This window comes from Falco cherrug, chromosome 10, assembly GCF_023634085.1.
Source record: "Falco cherrug isolate bFalChe1 chromosome 10, bFalChe1.pri, whole genome shotgun sequence".
NCBI lineage: Eukaryota > Metazoa > Chordata > Aves > Falconiformes > Falconidae > Falco > Falco cherrug.
The window spans coordinates 7,409,329-7,425,953 of NC_073706.1; the positions used below are offsets into that span (position 1 = coordinate 7,409,329).

General features: G+C 42.7%; 1 protein-coding gene across 10 annotated transcripts in view; it reads left to right on the forward strand.

The window, feature by feature from the left end:
- Positions 1–6,569: 6,569 nt before the first annotated feature.
- The window catches only part of STAU1 (staufen double-stranded RNA binding protein 1), a 32,824-nt gene continuing 22,768 nt past the window's right edge, over positions 6,570–16,625 (forward strand). For 5 of the 10 annotated variants that reach the window (XM_055721987.1, XM_055721982.1, XM_055721985.1 and 2 more), the window contains exons 1-2: positions 6,570–6,734; positions 12,494–12,560. The gene's annotated coding sequence lies outside the window, so the exon portion shown is untranslated. Of the gene's footprint in view, positions 6,735–11,506; positions 11,608–12,493; positions 12,561–16,625 lie in introns of all 10 variants that reach the window. The other 5 variants (XM_055721983.1, XM_055721986.1, XM_055721988.1 and 2 more) reach the window with 2 other exon arrangements.

Here is a 16,625-nt window from a genome sequence, read left to right on the forward strand (position 1 = left end):
GGTGCACCCCTTCTCTTCGAACGAGACATGTCAGTGTAGCGCAGTACAAGCAAGTAATACACCCTCTTAGAGAGGGTGTCAGTCTCCAAGTGGATTTTTAGTGATGTGTTAAAACTGAAGCAGTGATCTTAGAGTTAAGTTTAACTCGGATGTTCTCCCTGTCTCCTCGTAAATATGCTGATTAGGTCTGGTAGCCTTGAGTTCTGGTAGCCTTGAGTTCTAAATGCATCCGTTTACCTTGTAGTTACGGCTGTTTACGTGACTAAATGCCTGAGCCTTACTGTGTTCTCAGATGGCCTGGGCACCAAACTACTAAACCATAGGCTTTTAGAGCACTGGTACTGCAGGGATATAAATAAATCTAATTATAGAGACTGGAAAAACTCCTGTATAAGAGTGAGGTCTCAGACTTACATGATACTAAGCAGTGACATATGTGATAGATTTTTTTAGTTGTCCATAGAAACTCTCCAGATGACTTGAATCAGGACTGGGTTTTTGTAGTTAGAATGCTTGTTGAAGCTGGGCCTCGTACGAAGGAAGTTACTGAATTTACTGAGGGTGAAACACAGGGCAGTCTTTCAGTTCCTCCTTAGTATGTGTGGCTGCCATGTGAGGATGCGTGCTGGCCATATCTCTTAATATATAAAGAAATGAGTTGCTTGTTAGACAATGGATTTAAACTACTAAGTGCCTAAAAATGTGTAAAATGAGTTGGCATTAACGGTTTTCTTGAATCTGGTCTGTCATGCAGTCTCAGACCCTCTTTGTTCGTAGGTATGAAGTGAAAGTAGTTCTCAAGAGTGAAATAATACAGTGGCGATCATGAAAAGCATCTGCCTTAATGCTGATGAGAGAGACTGTGATGCGTGTTACAAGTTTGCCGAAGCGCCTTGCAGAACGAATTTCAATAGACAGGCTGAAACCACATGGGAGTTGTGTGACATTTGCAAGGAACTGAATGCCTACCTCGAATGTCAATGTTAATTGAGCTGTGGTCATTCAAAACCTGCCAGCCAAAAGGATACTTGGAACGCTGGTCTGCAGCTTGGTCTTTTTCCTTGGATAATAGGGAGAACAATTCTACAGAGAACTTGCAGTCTTTTTTTTCTCGTCAGCCTCAAAGAACCAAAATTAAATCTGTACTGGTGGTCATGTAACAGTAATTTGACATGATATCTTTGCATCTATTCAAGTAGACAACCTGTTCTGCATGTATGCTAGATAACCCTGTGCTGAAATGGGGTTCTTCAGCACTGTGCAATATTAAGGGGCTCGTATTAGACCATCTTAGTTCTGCAGTTCTAAGCAAGATTCCTTTAAGGGACAGGTTGCTGGGATATGTACGTCAGTGAACAGGTGTTTCTTATTTTACCAGTACCACTATAGATGGAACTGGACAGGATTTACAGCAACAAGCCAGAACCTTTTTGAGAGGTAGCCAAAGAAAAATGGGTGCTTCTGAATGGAGAATTATCGGTGCATCTTGATGTTCACTTTCTTGCACTTCCTGCAACATGCGACTTCTTGTGGTTGGACAGACATTCTGTGTAAGTGCCTAAGTGATTTCAGATCAACAAATACTAGTGGCGTCTTTGTCCTTTAGTTCACTCCAGAGCCGAGTAACTCAGACTTTGTAGATGTGGCACTGTTCGTGACATGTTACTAGTCCTGACATACTCTGCAAATTTCTTAAGGCATGCAAGTGTTTCTGTGGTGCACTTACCCTTTCAGGGAAATGAACTTTTCAAGTGTAGTGCAGGCAAGCAGATGCGTCTCTGCTTCAGACTACAGGCAAACATTATTGGCAGTGCCCTCACCTTCGTTTAGGTGGAGACCTTATTGCTACTTCTGACACCTCCCGTTCTCAAGATTCAGAAAGCAATGCAGTGTTCCAACTGTATTTATCTGATAATTTTAGTGGAACCTGACACAAGCAATGTCATAACAGTTTTTTCGCAAGATTGTTGAACTTCTCTGGGCCACCCTTTGTATGCCTTGTTGAACCGTTAGGCAAACAGCGATTTCTTTGGAAAGCTCAGGCTGAAAATGCCTTGTGTCAGTGGATCTTCTGAGGACTTGAAAGCATGTAATTCAGTATTAGGAGGTTAACTCCCACCCATCACATGAGATCATCTTCTGGAAAACCCTGAAAAACTACCACCCTCAAGACCAGTACATATTCTTGTTTTCTTAGTTTGTGAATGGACCACGATACTACCGGCATTCCTACAACGCTGGCAGCATGTACTAAAGCCAAGTTCTATTTCTCTTGTTTCTTCATGTAAATATGTGCTAAGAGTCGAGTCATCCTCTCAGTAAGACAGACATCTCATTTAAAAAATCCTCCCATGAGGCCAGAGCACATCCTTTCTCTCAGTTGACTCCTGCTTTCAGAATAGTTGATTTTTTCTTTAGGCTCTTCCATCAGGCTGCACTTTGATTGTTGTGTGCAGTTTTGTGCTTGCTCCATGACCTTTCCAGAACAGCCTTCCTGAGAGATGCAATATTGTCAGGAAAGGGGAGGCCAGATTAAAGCTGTCAGAGCATGTCTTTGTCCTGTCACCAGCACGAGTTAACCGTAAGGCATTGTGTGAGATTGCAGATCTAAGCTGGTCACAGCAATCTCGTGTTTGCAGCTCTTCACCCTTCCTTGAAGTTCACTCATTCTTGTACAGAAGAGGTTTGTCATTCAGCGAGCTTTGTCCCAGGACTGCATGCTTCAAGCTGTCAAAAGCTCTGCTAAAATGCTGGTGAATCACTTTGAAAACATTTTGACAAACTTTGGAAGAAGCGAGCGGTGCAGCGTCTGCACACCTGTACTCTGGATAATAAAAGCAGCCTGGCTGTAGCAGCAGGGAGATGCAGGCTTCCAGCTACCTTTGGAGTAAGTTGTCTCACCTGACTAACAGAGCTGTCTCTGCCCGACTGCACACGGTAGTTCATGGAAACCTGGTTTGGATATAGCTGTACCCCATCCACCAAAATAAATGGCTGGGCAGTTTCCTGGTACCAAAGCTCCCCACTGTTAAACCTTGATTTTTGTCTTTTCATCATAGAAACAATAGTATTTCTTAATACCTGTTACCTGTTTTGCAGATTTCATCAACCAAAAAAAGCTGAGAGAAGAGGCATGCATGTTCTTTTAGCCCTCAGCTGGAGTATTATTTTCTGCTGTTTCAGGCATTTGCTGTTAAAATTGTGCAGCTGTTAACTGACAAAGGTATGCTCCAGGCACGACTCCTCTGTGAACATTTAAATCTATCTATAAATCTTCCCAGCTTTCAGAAAGTAGGATAACTGCTTTATTTTCCGTTAGCTTTCTACCCTTACTTATTTAAATGAAGCCATTATTGCCTTTAATATAATTTAGAGGAAATTGGAAGTGTTCCTGGGGAATATGGGCTATAATAATAGGTACCGGCTAGTACATGAAAAGCTCAGTGACTTCTGTTGACAGCTAGTTGCAAAGTGACTATAGGCTTAAAAATTTTCTCTCAAAATAGTAATCTAATTCACGTGAGCTCAAAGCGTGTGCTGGACTTACTGTGTTGTATTCAAGATGAAAAGAAAATGCTTTAATAATAAAGTAATAAATCTTACTAGAAAGTAAAAGATATTTTGTTACAAATGAGTAACGTGTCAGAAAAGCAGAGTAAAGGGGTTTTAGCACAGCTAGCTCATAAATTGAGCTTCCTAGTAAAATGTTTTCATTTTCAAAAGCTGTGAAGGGGAATTCACACTCTGTTTTTGTGCCAATAAGAGGTATTTTGAAGTAAGAAAATATATTGATAACAAATACCAGATTTCTACATGAACATCTGAAAATACTGCAATTGCAGTACTGCTTCATAAAAGAAAAAGTTTCAAATATTTTACAAATTATTAGCTAGAAATTAGTCTCTGTCCTTGTTTAAGCTGCTGCATAAATGAGACAGTCTTTTGTAACATTTTTGAATAATTAATAATCATACACGTAATAGAGGAGTGAATATCCTTCAAATGAAAGGACAGATGTGTTGGATATCTGAGGTGGTGTGCCAAGTGTTCCTTGGACTTTTGAGTTACATATTTGCTTAAATTATGTTCAACTGCTGCAGATACTTATTGTCCCAGTTGTGCAGATTTTACGCCTACCCAGACATTGACAGTTTTCTGGGAAAAGAGAACATAAAACTAAATTTGTAATGTAATTCAATCTGGAAGAAAAAAAACCAGCTTTGTAATTCCCTGTCTCCACCTAAGTTTCTACAAAAAAACCTGCATAAATGTTTCTGTTATTAAACCTTGCAGTAATGATTACACAACAGTTGAAATTTCATTTCCTTCTGAAGTATAACAGTTGCTGGCTTGGAATAATTAAAGCATCTAACAGCACATATTATTATGCAACAGACCACAAGAACATATGAATAGGTGTTTAAATGTGATATGGGATATATATCTATATACTTATATACTGGAGAATGTCTTTTAAATGCTATATTGTTGATTGATTTTAAGTGTATGATGTATTTTCTTTATAGTATCTTTGGAATCCATACCAGTATTAAATACAGAAATGGATATGGAGCTTTAGGTATATTGGTTTTTATTTCTAATTCATTTTTGCTGAAATGTTATAGTTGTGATTCTCCCCACTAAATATGAAAGCTTTTGCATTTACTGTAGAATTAAGTTATGTGTTTGGTTAGTAAATGTTGTGGGCTGGGTGCCACGTTTTTTTTGCTGAACAATGGCAGAAATTACTGACTTGCGATTTAATGATGCCATAGGGTTTAAATGCAACCTTGTGACTTAAAATGTATTTTTACCTATTAAGAAAGATAAAATATTTCTAAACCAAAAAGTTCTCATAGTATCTTTTTCTGACAGAATGGATGGACCTATTCTAGCACTACTGGGGACTTTAATACTGTACTGTATTTTTTGCTAGCTGCTGTGCTAATTTGTTACAAAAAGCAGCTATATTGCTTTAAGAAATCATACAAGTTAAGGGAAACTGTTGTCTTTAAAATGCTTAACGATACTTTACTTGAAAAAAACTAGCGATGGCATTTATTTAAATCTTGTCTGGCATTTTGATTGCTACAGTGACCCAGGAAGGGAAACTTCTGCTATGTCAGAAGTTAACTGTACAGCTGCACACTACTGTTAACATCATTTTTGCTGCTCTTTCAAGAGCTAGGGTATCTGAAGCAATGTAATGGTATTGAAAGACTCAGGCTGTATGACAAATCTGAAATTACTAGAAATTATAGACTTCAGTAGTGGCATGCTGGAATTTTTGCATTCATAATGCAAAAGAGGTAGTTTCGTGTCTTGGCTTTGATGTGCTAATTTCAAGGGTCCTGCAGAAACAGTGACAAAGTCACAGGGAGCCATCCCTGGTTAAGGCAGTGGCACTTAGTTATTGGCAGCGGGGGGGGGGGGGGGGTGAGGCCTTTGGGAAATGCGGGTATGGATGCAAGAGGGCAGGTTAAAGCTGTGCGGAAGAACTATATCAGATTTAGCTTACATGCCTTTTATGTATACTCTTTTGATTCAAATGTAGAGCATGAATTTAAGTGTACCCCTTAAGTGTTAGCTGCGGTTCTGCACAGCTGTACACACCAGTTAGGGAATTTTTTTCCTGGGCAGTATGGGTTTGAGGGATTTTGCATGTATGTTGTTACTAGTTTTGCTTGTAACAGCACGGCTTTTCCTTCCCACCCACGCAGGTTTTGAAAGTTGGAAGGTTTTTTTGTTTAAATACTCTTCCCTAGGTGTGTTGGCTGACACTTGCTATTGACTCCTTATTTGAAAATAACTTTTGACGTGAACGTGCGCCCGTGCTGGACATGGATGTGCCTTGGGCCTCGTTTCGTTTTTCTTTACAGACAGCCCAGGCTCCCCGGGGGAAGCTGCCAAGTTCTGCATTTCTCTCGGTTCAGATTCCTCTTTTCCCAGAACGCAGCGATGTAAGTGAAGAAGGGGCTCTGCTGCGCGTGCCGCTGCGCCCTGAGGGGAGGTGAGGGCCGGGCACAAGGCGGGCGGCCGGAGCGCACAGAGCCGCCCGCCGCAGGAGCCTCGTACGTGGCCGGTTCCGCAGCGGCGGACGGCGGCACAGCCCGACCCCAGGGCCGCTCCCGCAGGGCCTCGCAGGCCGCGGGCCCTCACGACGCCCCGCCGCACCAGAGCCCTCGCCCGCTGCGGGAGAGGGGCTGCCGGGGCCCGGAGCGGGTGGAGACGGGCGGGGATGGGGCCAGCCCCCGGGGACGGTGGCGGGAGCGGCCCCGCAGCAGCGCGGCGGCGAAGCGGCCCGGCCTGCTGTCGCCCTCCGGCACCTCCATCTTGGCTGGGCACGACGCTGCTGCCGCGCGGGGCACGCCGGGAGCTGTAGTCCCCCCGCCCCGAGGAGGGCTGCGGCTCCTCCGCAGGGCACGCCGGGACTTGTAGTCGCCGGGAAGGGGGCGGTGCTCCCAGCCGGTGCCCGCGCCCATTGGCTGAGAGCGCGGAGGGGGGCGGTGCCCGTGGGGGCTCGGCCGCCTTCGATTGGCTACGGGCGCGGTGCCGTCACTTCCTCCCGGCCGGAGCTGGCCCCGCTCATTCTCTTTAGTGTTTGCCCTGTGCCCGCCGCCTCCCTCCGCTGCCGCGGTCGCCCCCCGGCCCCCCCCCGGGACCCGGCCCATGGACTGAGCCGCCCGCTGGCCCGCACCACCAGCCGGCCCGGGAGCCGCAGCCCAGGCAGCCAGGTGAGGGGGGAGGCGGCCCGGGCTCCCCCCGGCGCCGAGGCGGCGGGGCGGGGGGGTGGCGACGGCGGCGGCGGCGGGGCCTAGCGGGGGCCGCGCCGAGCCGTGCCGGCGGGGCTGTGGGGGAGGGGACAGCCCCCGCGGCGGGCGGGCCCGTCCCGCCGCTGCTCCCTCCTCACCCCCCCGCTCCCCCCCCCCCCCCCCTCCCCCCCCCGTCCGGGGCTTTGCCCGGCTCCCGGGGGCGGCGGCGGGCCGGGCGGGCAGCCCCCAGCCCCTTCCCCACCGCCTGACGGGGCCCGCCGCGGGGGAGCGGGGCAGGACGCGGCGGGTGAGCCGCGGGGCCGCCCCCCCGAGCCTCGATGGGGCCGTGGCGGGGGCAGCGCGGGGCCCCTGCCCGCCCGAGGGCCGCAGCGCCCCGGGCCCCAGGGGCGAGAGCGGGGGGCGGCCGGTGGTCGGGGGGGTGAGAGCGGCGGGGCTGCGCTCCCGGAGGGCTGCCGGACCGGGCTGGCGGCGGGGCTGGCGGTCCTTCTGTGGCCAGGATCCCCGTATCGCCTTGGAGGGTGACAGTGGTGCCTCGGGCCCCCCCAGGAACAGGGCGGGGGGTCGCAGCGCGGCCGGCTCTGAGCCCCTCGGAGAAGGTGGTCGCAGCCATCCTGCTGCAGGCGGCCCGGGCGGGTGACAGCGGGCGGGCTGCGGGGTCCCAGGGGCACACGATCTCGGTGGCAAAACTCCTGAGACTGAACTAGACTTGTCTGATTGTTCTGATAAAAGGCATCGATACGGTGACAGCAGCAGGAGACACCCCCAGCCTTCTCCCGGTACAGATGACAGTGTAAACACGGAGACAGCTGGTATTAGCAGCATTAGCTTGCTTTCTGAACACTGGCATCATCACACTTTCTCCTCCTTGCCCACTGGGTTTGGCAGCCATCACTGCACCAGTCTCACTTTTCTTTTCACTGTTTTTTGATCACAACGCCGGGTTTTCAGGAGATGGTAACAGCAACAAGTTCCTTTTAAATCTTTACGCTGCCTTTATCTGTCGTAGAGGTTATCCTGGGTTTGATTCCTTTGGGTTGTCTGTCTAGGTGATACTGTAGCTAGTAGTGTTGACAGCCATTTTTCTGATTTAATTCATCTGTTGGGGTATTTTTGTCATTGCTTTTCTGGCAGGTTTAAGGCAGACCTTGGCGGAACATAATTTGGAATCTAAATGGAGGCTAGGTGTATATATAGCAGTGAAATAAAATATCTGAATGAAGTCCTTTGTCTGCTTTTGGAATAGTATATTTATAAAATCTTCTTTCTTCCAATTGGGGCATGCAAGCGTACAACAGAGTTCCCTTGCTCAAACTGGCAAAAATGTATTTTTTTCAAATACCAGTGAACATCAAAACTTGAGTTTTAATGATGCGGCTATAGCTATGATGTAATACAGTGATCTCTGATTTGTCTGTTGATCATCTCACATGTGCAACAAATTTGTATGTTCAGACTTTTACAGAGATCTTCCCTGGTTGTCTGTCACATCTTGTTGAAAATTTAAAGAGCCAATAGATTGATTTATTTACTGTATTTTCTGTATTCTGATGTTGGATGCAAATCTTGTTTCAAAACTCTTCTTAAAGGATGCATGCAAGACACAATTACTATTATTATTTTAAACAGCCACTCTTTCTTTCTTTGAAATTTTTCATAATGCTTATAAATAATTTTTCCGCTGTCAGTACCAGTCAGTCAAAGTATTGCTTATTTTGTGGCAAAATTAAAGTACTCATAGATTGAAATAAATTTGAGGTGATGTAGCCATACAAAGTCAGAGCAAAACTGAAAACTGCTCTGTGCCTTTCAGGTCTTACTGAAGAACAGCAACGTTATTCTGAAGACATAGGAACTTTCAAAAAAATTTTTTTTAATTCCTTTGCTGGGATCCTTGCTGAGGAGTTGATTATTTTGTTACAAGTTCTTGAAGCTGCAGCTGGAACAATAGAGATCTGTGCACTGATTGCCATGTCAACTGTAATCAGTGTCAGTGGGCTTTTTTTGACCTGTCCTACAGCAGGAAAAAGAATCATTAAATATTTTGTCACAGTACTAACTGATTCAGCTATAAGTAAGCCTTTAAGCATTTATCTTTATTCATGATTGACTTATCACTCTCTGGTTTATTATTTTGCATTATGTTTCGAACTGTCTTGTTTATGTGTACATCTGCTAGTTCCCTCTTTTCCTTCAGATTTTACTTTCAAATTTTAGCTTTTCATCACCTGTTCTCTTATTAATAATCCATGGTTTGGCTCCCAAACAGATTTGCTTAATATTTACCATTTCTACCCTTGAAAATTCATCTTACCAGTACTCAAAAAGAGCATCATCTTTTTGTACAGTGAACATTGCCTTTGAGATGCACTTTGCCTTGCCCAAATATTGTAGAAGAAGATTTATCTAAGAAAAAAACATTGTTTAGCTAGTGGTTTACATTTCATGTAAACAGCCTGAAGTCTGTAAAATTTGTGGTCTTTTTTTATCTTGGTTGGTAACAAGTATATTTATTTAGAGTTTCCAGCTGTAAATAGCTAGATGTTCTTAAACACTGTTGCAGCAGTCAGATGCTTTAAAATTCTATGCTGTATATTGCAAAGTTACCACTGATGTAGGTTTTTCAAATGTATATTAGGAAATGAACCATCTGAACAAAACTCCTAGAATTTGTGGAAATTTATTCTTCATGCTCTGAAATGGTTGGGTCTGGGACAAAAGAGCCTCAGCCACCACATTTGAGTTACTTAAACCCCATTTTTAAAAAGGGAGGAGAGAGGGAATCTTTCCAACCAATATTTTCTCTAGGTAATGAATGCACAATAATGTAATATTCCCCAGTCTGCAAACAACAGGTGAAAATGATGTTGTTGGATAGTGGGTCTGTCTTTGATGTGCCTGTAAATTCTGATTTGAGCGGTGGGGGATTGGCCGCCTCTGTCAGACCAGCTCAGCAGATTGTTCCTGCGTGGCAGATAAGCGCTACTGCAGTGCTGCGCTTTTGCCCAGATGAGGGTTGGTTGACATTGAGTGGCAATAGAGTACATGCATGTAAAAATCCAGGTGACACAGGGCTTAGTGAGTAAATGTTGTGTGTTCCAGGGTTGGTTTAGTAGTTTCAGTTCTGCCTAGCCCCCGCCTCGGATACCTACATCCTTTTGCAGGGATGGGACTTGAGGTTTGTGTTCTAGTTGCCTGTCTGTGAAATAGGGATAAACGAACTTTCCTGCTTAGAGAAGAGCGTTTGTTCTTGATAAGGAACAATTAATCTTCCATGCTGTCTGACTGAAGGGTCAGTAACTGTTCAGATGCACCATGTTGTGTAGCATCCGCTTTTCGGGAAGAAATTAATGCTTAATTTAAAACCTCATTTCCTATAGCTAAAACTTTTTCTTGGATATTTTTTATGAAATGTTTTTTAGTTTGGTGATGTCAAAAAGTCCTTGTAATTTGAGTCTTGATGGTTTTATCTGGCATCTATTCTGTTCCTCATTCTACTCTGTTCCCATTCCATAAAAAGCCCTCCCTGCCTGGAGCTGGTACATTCTGAATGAATGCAAAGAAGGTTTCAATGGGCTACACGTGCAAGTTTGTAACAAGTAGCATAATGAGAAAGTCCTAACTTCCAGCCTTCCAAACGTGTGCATCCTAAGGAATAGGATATCTTTCCATATTCTGGTCCTGACAATGAATAAAACCTGTTTCTTTGAGGAATTAGTCTCTCTTGTATTTTCAAGTAGTTTATCATTGTTCAGAGCAAGTCTGTGGTGGGACCCATGTGAGATCCCCCTTCTTGCCAAACCTGTTGTTTAACAAGGCAGTTGTCTTCCCTGGGTAGGGGGTGGAAATGTGCTGTTAGAGTCGGGTACACGAAAGCGCGTTCACAGTCGTGGGAATCTGGGCTGGGAGGGACTCCAGGGAATGAAGTGGTCCATCCCTCTGAGGTGTCAGGTGTGCCAGCTTCGTTCTAAGTGGATGTTTATCAATTCCATGAAGTTTACTAACAGTGAAGTCACCTCTCTCGCCCAAGGCAGTATAGTTCATTGCAACTATTACTATCGGAAAGCATTTTTTTGATGCACTTTTAAGCCTCTTGCTTCTAGTTCTGTCACTTTAAGCGTGAAGAACAGATTATTCTTTTCCACTCAAAAAACCTTATATGTGCTTGAAGACTGCTGGTTGTCAGGCCCCAGCCAGCCCTCTCCTCTTCAGCATATACAAGCCCAGCTCCTTTAGTGGTTTTCTTACAGGTTATATTTTTCTAAAGTTGAGTGTTTTCTGCTTTTCCTGCTTTTTTTTTGCTAACTGGGTGCACATCTGTCTTGAAGCATGGTACCCATGTGAGGATGCAGTGCTCCGGCCGAGGGTTCAGTTACACTGAGTACAGAGCAGAATGACTACTGCGGATATCTCTCAGGCTATTTTTCCATTTCTGTATCTCAGTGCGATGATTATTTTTTCTAAAAGACCCTGTCAGCATTGCCTTGTGTTAGTTAATGATGTTATGTTGGTTGTAACTTCTTCCACGCTGCTGGTGTCAGTTGATGGGTTTTCTGTCCTGCATTTGATCGGCAGACAGTGCCTGGTCAGAACCTTGCATTTGTTCCTGCTGGGATCAAGTGATTCATTTTTGAGCCTGGTTAGACCACCAGAGATGGCTGGAGAAAATTTAGTCATCTTTATACAACTTGGGTTTGATCCCACCTGGAAGTATTATCCATTTCCTTGTTTTCCAGGTGCTTAATTAAGCCTCCAGAAAAACTTCTAGAAGAAAAGCTGAACTGACAGTAGTGTAATCCTCTTGTCTTCCTTCTTCAGTCTCCAGTTAAAAAAGCAGGTGCAGTGTCTACCTTTTTCAGGCTCAGTATCCTCATCTGTTCTGTAGGACTTCTCCAAGATTTGTTATAGGATTTTGAAATGGCTGGCTGAAGTAAATTCAAGAGCTTATCTACGTCCTCTTCTAACCCTAATCAAGCTTGAGTTCTTACCCATTTTGTTGCTGGTAGTAATGTTGCTTGCATCTGCGTGCAGTTGGCTTTAGTCATGGAAAAGAAGGATTAAACACTTCGTGCTATATTTGTAAGCAGAATAAAATACGTTTTGATTTCCATTTAAAGCAGTCCATGCAGTGACAGGTTTCATATGCAGTACTGAAACAATTTTATTTTAAAATGGTTTTAATTAGGTTTATTTTTTATATCCCTATTTATAAGTGCAATTGTTAGAGTGGAAATGTAGCCAAAAGGTAAAATTTATATCAGATATGTACAGTTAATAGCTGCCAGAGTTTCTCAGGTTAGTGGCTTGCTTTTGGTTTGGCTTTGTGAAATAAGGTCTGGCTCTAATTTCAGTAGCTGATCTCTAGGGCTGTTACGAAGAAGGTTAACTTCTACAGAACTAGAAGCCTTACTACAGAAAGAAAATTTGCAAATGACTCTTAGAATCCTGAAAAGAGCACTATTGTGAGATTCCACAGTTTGTGTAAGAAAAGTTACTTGCATTTGGGGAAGGAGCAAGGGAAGAAGGTTCTTGGATCATGTTAAAATTTCTGCTTGGAAAAACATAGCTGTGTTGAGCAGTCTGTCAGTGGGAATTTAACGGTCATACAAATTCTTGTCATCTAAACAGCTGAGGCAACTCAATGTAGTGGTGACACATTTACTACAGAAGATCTTTTTGTAGCTTTAGGAAGCAAAATGCTAACTCTCTATTTTTCCTTTTAGGCATTCTCCATCATAAATATCCTATTCAGAACTAAATCCAAATCTTCACTCTCTGGATCTCCTAAAGGTACAGGAAACTTACTTAAAACATTAAAGTTTCTTACCTTTTATTTGCATCATATTAAAGAAACCACGAGCTGTGGTAGAACATGATTATCCACAGGAAGGGTCTGGGTTTTGTTTGATCCTCTGGCTTCTATCTGCAACACCTTTGAGATTTATAACACAAAAAAGACCCAAGAGAACTTTTATCTGAAAATACTACATTCTTTCTTTTATATAGGAAGAATTTAATTTATTTTTGGCTGAGTGTACTGAGACTATGTTCGTGTCTTTGTGCGTTTCTTTGCTTGCCCTTTGGTTACCTTAGTGACTACTGAACTTAGCATTTTAATGTATTCAAAATTTCTGGGACTATTCCAGCCATTGATGTGCCAAAAGAAAATACAAGTCTAAAAACTGGAGTGGGGAACAGTGCTCTGTTATTTGAAAATCCATCTCTAAGTTTGTTGTTGTCCATAGGTCATTGAATTAATTGTTTGATGGCAGCCATTACCATCATAAGGGTAATATTCTAGCACAACACTGTCTCAATAAAATTTAAAATACTAATGCCTGAGTTAGCAAGAAGTAAGTGTGGAAGGGTGGGAAAGGAGCAAGTTATATGGTTAGCTGCTAGCTAAGGCGGTGTGAATAATACATTTGTTCATTCACTTACCGTTCCATGTTTGTGAGTGGTTTTAAGTTCTAGCAATGCCTCAAGTGTTGTGCAGGGGTCAGTTGTTTGTACTAGTATTTGTCTTAAAAGAAACCCAGATTACATAGAAAAATCACCCAAAATTCTGACATCTCTTTGTTTATCCACTGAAACAGCCTTTTGTAAGCTGTTAGCCTCAACTTTCAAGATTGTGGTGCTTTTTCTTGGATAGTTAGAATTTTGTAAGCCTGTTACAGGGTAGAGTTTATATTACTTTGTAAAAGCACTGTAAACCCTTTTATAATCCCCAAATAACCTATAATTAAATGTGCAGTGATGGACAGTGGGTTCTTATACCCTAGTGAAATACATCACACAAATGAACTACAGTATCATAAACTTCACAGGTGGCTGAAAAAATACAAACAAAATTCCACTTTATTTTGTCAGACTGTTCTTTGAAGTTGCTTGTCATAGTGTAAGCTGAATGCTTTTAAAAAGCAAACTAAATATTCTATATATATAAACTTGTAAGGTACAATCTTGTAAGTTACTACCTAGTGTCTTAAACTGTCAGAAATTTGTAAAGTGCAATTTCAGCAATTCACAAGATGTTTTTAATGCCTACGTTGCTTTGGTTCTGCCTCAATTCAATCTCATGAACTCTGAAATAGTTCTGAATTGGTGATAACTTACAGGATACGGATTCAGCTTTTGATCTGAATATAAAAACGTGAGATTGATGTATTAGTGAAGGAGAGAAAAACATGATGCCGTAGCAATTTGTGTAGAAATTATGTAGGAATTTATGTAGAAACAAACATTATATTAACTTTGGTTAAAAATGATGCATTTGTTGGAAACGCTTTATTGTCATTGCAAATCAGTTCTCTTCCTGGTAAAAAAGTTCTGTTCAGCTGTGACAAAGTAGTCAGCTACTTGAATGTCTTGGGGATAAACCTTGAACAGCATTGTGTTCTACAGGTTTCAGATTTCTATTTCAAATAAAGATATAGCTTATGGATTCCTTACAATGAATTTTCAGTTAGGTATTGCAGCTTTTCTTTCCACCGTCTTTAGAAACGTTCGTGGAAGGGAGCACTGACATGATCCAGTTGAGTACATCCTTTCTCTTGCTGAATTAATGGCTCCAGCAGCCATGTATTTGTATGGTGATTTTGGTCATCAAATCGTGGCTACATTTGTAATTGCAAAGCATTTTGCAAAGAAAGGTGGGTGGATTGTTACCATCTTACACCTACATGAAGGGAGTTGTGCTCAAACTCTCGATATTTGGTTTCTTGCGAGGTTGGAAGTCTTCTGGATTCCCAGAAGGTACACAAAGGCTGAACTCTTCCAGTTTGTTGAAAGGTTGGGGGAGGGCATGTAGCGTATTCCAGCAAGGCGTGTATCAGACACTTCCCTAGGCCCATACTAGTCCGTTTTGATGTGACTGGGCAGCCAGCCTGCTGAAGAAGCTGGGCAGTTGGTCTCTGCTGAGAAGCAGCAGGTTACGAGCTGTAGATGTGTCTACAGCAATTTTTTTTGTCTGGTCATCAAATGTGCACAGCTGAAGCCTATTCAAAGTTGGATCAGTTTCCAAAACCTTATTGTTTCAAGCACTAGGATGTGACCTCAAAGTCTGCGTAGATTCTTGTGAATAACGGCTGAATTGTCTGTCCTGAGTATTACTCTAACCAGAGGTGTTTGAAGAAAAGCTTTTTCAGGCTGAGAACTGATGGCTGGAACTCTTAATGGAGAGGGAGCTGGGCAGAGAGCAGCCTGAGCTGTACGGCGGTGAGGTTCTCTAGTACTCTGCCGTAAATATAGAAAGTGAACTAATAATATCCTTGTCAGGGACTTCCCATCTTGGGAAAAAAAAATTACTAGGGATTGGTGTACTGTTCTTCTCTGCATTGTATGACTAGAAAACCACCTGAACCTCTGGATTTTGGAGCTGGAATTCCATGTTCCCTAAAACCAGGGGAAGGCAAATAAATGAAGGATAGTGCTTTGCTTTAAAAGAAGTACTTGTAGGCAGAGCGTTCTGGAAAACATTTCAGACTTCCTTTCCAGCATGATATGAAAGATCCTGACTTGAAATTAAAGACTTTTGGTGTCGTCTTCTCAAAATGTGCGGATTAGGAACTGTTTAACTTCAGTTACTTTGAAGGGCATTGCACTTCAGCAGGAAAGGAGAATTAGCTTTTTTTATTGTACTGCAAGACTCTGAGTCTTTTCCAGGCAATTATTATTATTGTTGTATTATGTTTGAAAATTTTCAGTGTTTGTAGTGATGCTCCTGGGAATGAAACTTAGTGATTATAAAATTATTGCCCTGGAGTGTTACTCTACATACTTTTCATCTTTGTCTTACAACTTCTTTGAGTTCCTTTAGGTAGGCTTTCTAATACCATTTTCACAGTAACAGTGCACCCTATGCGTGGAACTCCTGCAAATTTAGTAGTCAAATACAAGCTTTGGTTTGAGTATAATCTACATAAAGGTCTTCTGAACTCGTTTTGCTCTGTAATAAAAAACAAAGTTATCCAGCTGGCATTGTGGTGAGCCTGACGTGTTTGTGATGTTTTTTCAAAGTAAAAATATTCCAGATGGTAGATGTGTTGCTGTATCTCTTGTTTCCCAGTAGCTTCTTTCCTCTTACTTAATAAATAAATCAGTCTTTGTATCCATGTATGTATGAACCTGGGTTCTCCTCTTAGGTTTGTTTTGTCAGTAAATGACTAAAAACTTCACTCTGACTCATTGCTGCTCCTCTTACATTTGGAAGTCCATTCACAGGTTCAGAATTTGAAGCTTACAGAGCACTAGTGGAGTTGTGTTGCTACAAATAGCTCCCTGGTGGTATCTGGAGCAGTGATTTCTCTTCTCCTTCTCTAAATTATGAAAGAATAAACCTTTGTTTGCTGCTGTAATAAAATCTGTAGGTGGCCAGTGTGTGTGCACCTTTGTGTGAGAAAATTATTTACTTGGCTGTAAAATTTATTTTTAATAAATAAATTGATATGTGGATCGTAAGCAGATATGGGCAGCTGAGCTCTGGCAGAAATGATAGCCTTCAAACTGCAATCTGTTAGTGTATATTTAGGCTTAACTGTCTGAGCACGAAGCTAATGTTGCATCCATGTGTAAGAGAAATCTAGTACTAATTTGTCAGGGGAGGAACGACCTATCACAGTACTTCACATTGACTTCATCGCTTGGAAGTGCTTTTTCTTAAATGAACATAGATGCCTATGAGCACTTTCAACACTTGTTTGCAGTGTTCCAAGGCCAAATAACTCTAAATTGGTACTTGAACTGCGACACGTTCTGACTTAAATAGAAATAACCTTCAAAACACATGTAGCTTGTAAAGTTTTTGAACTCTACACCTTCGCTTTTTCCAGTCATAGCTACTTCAGCATTTTCTGC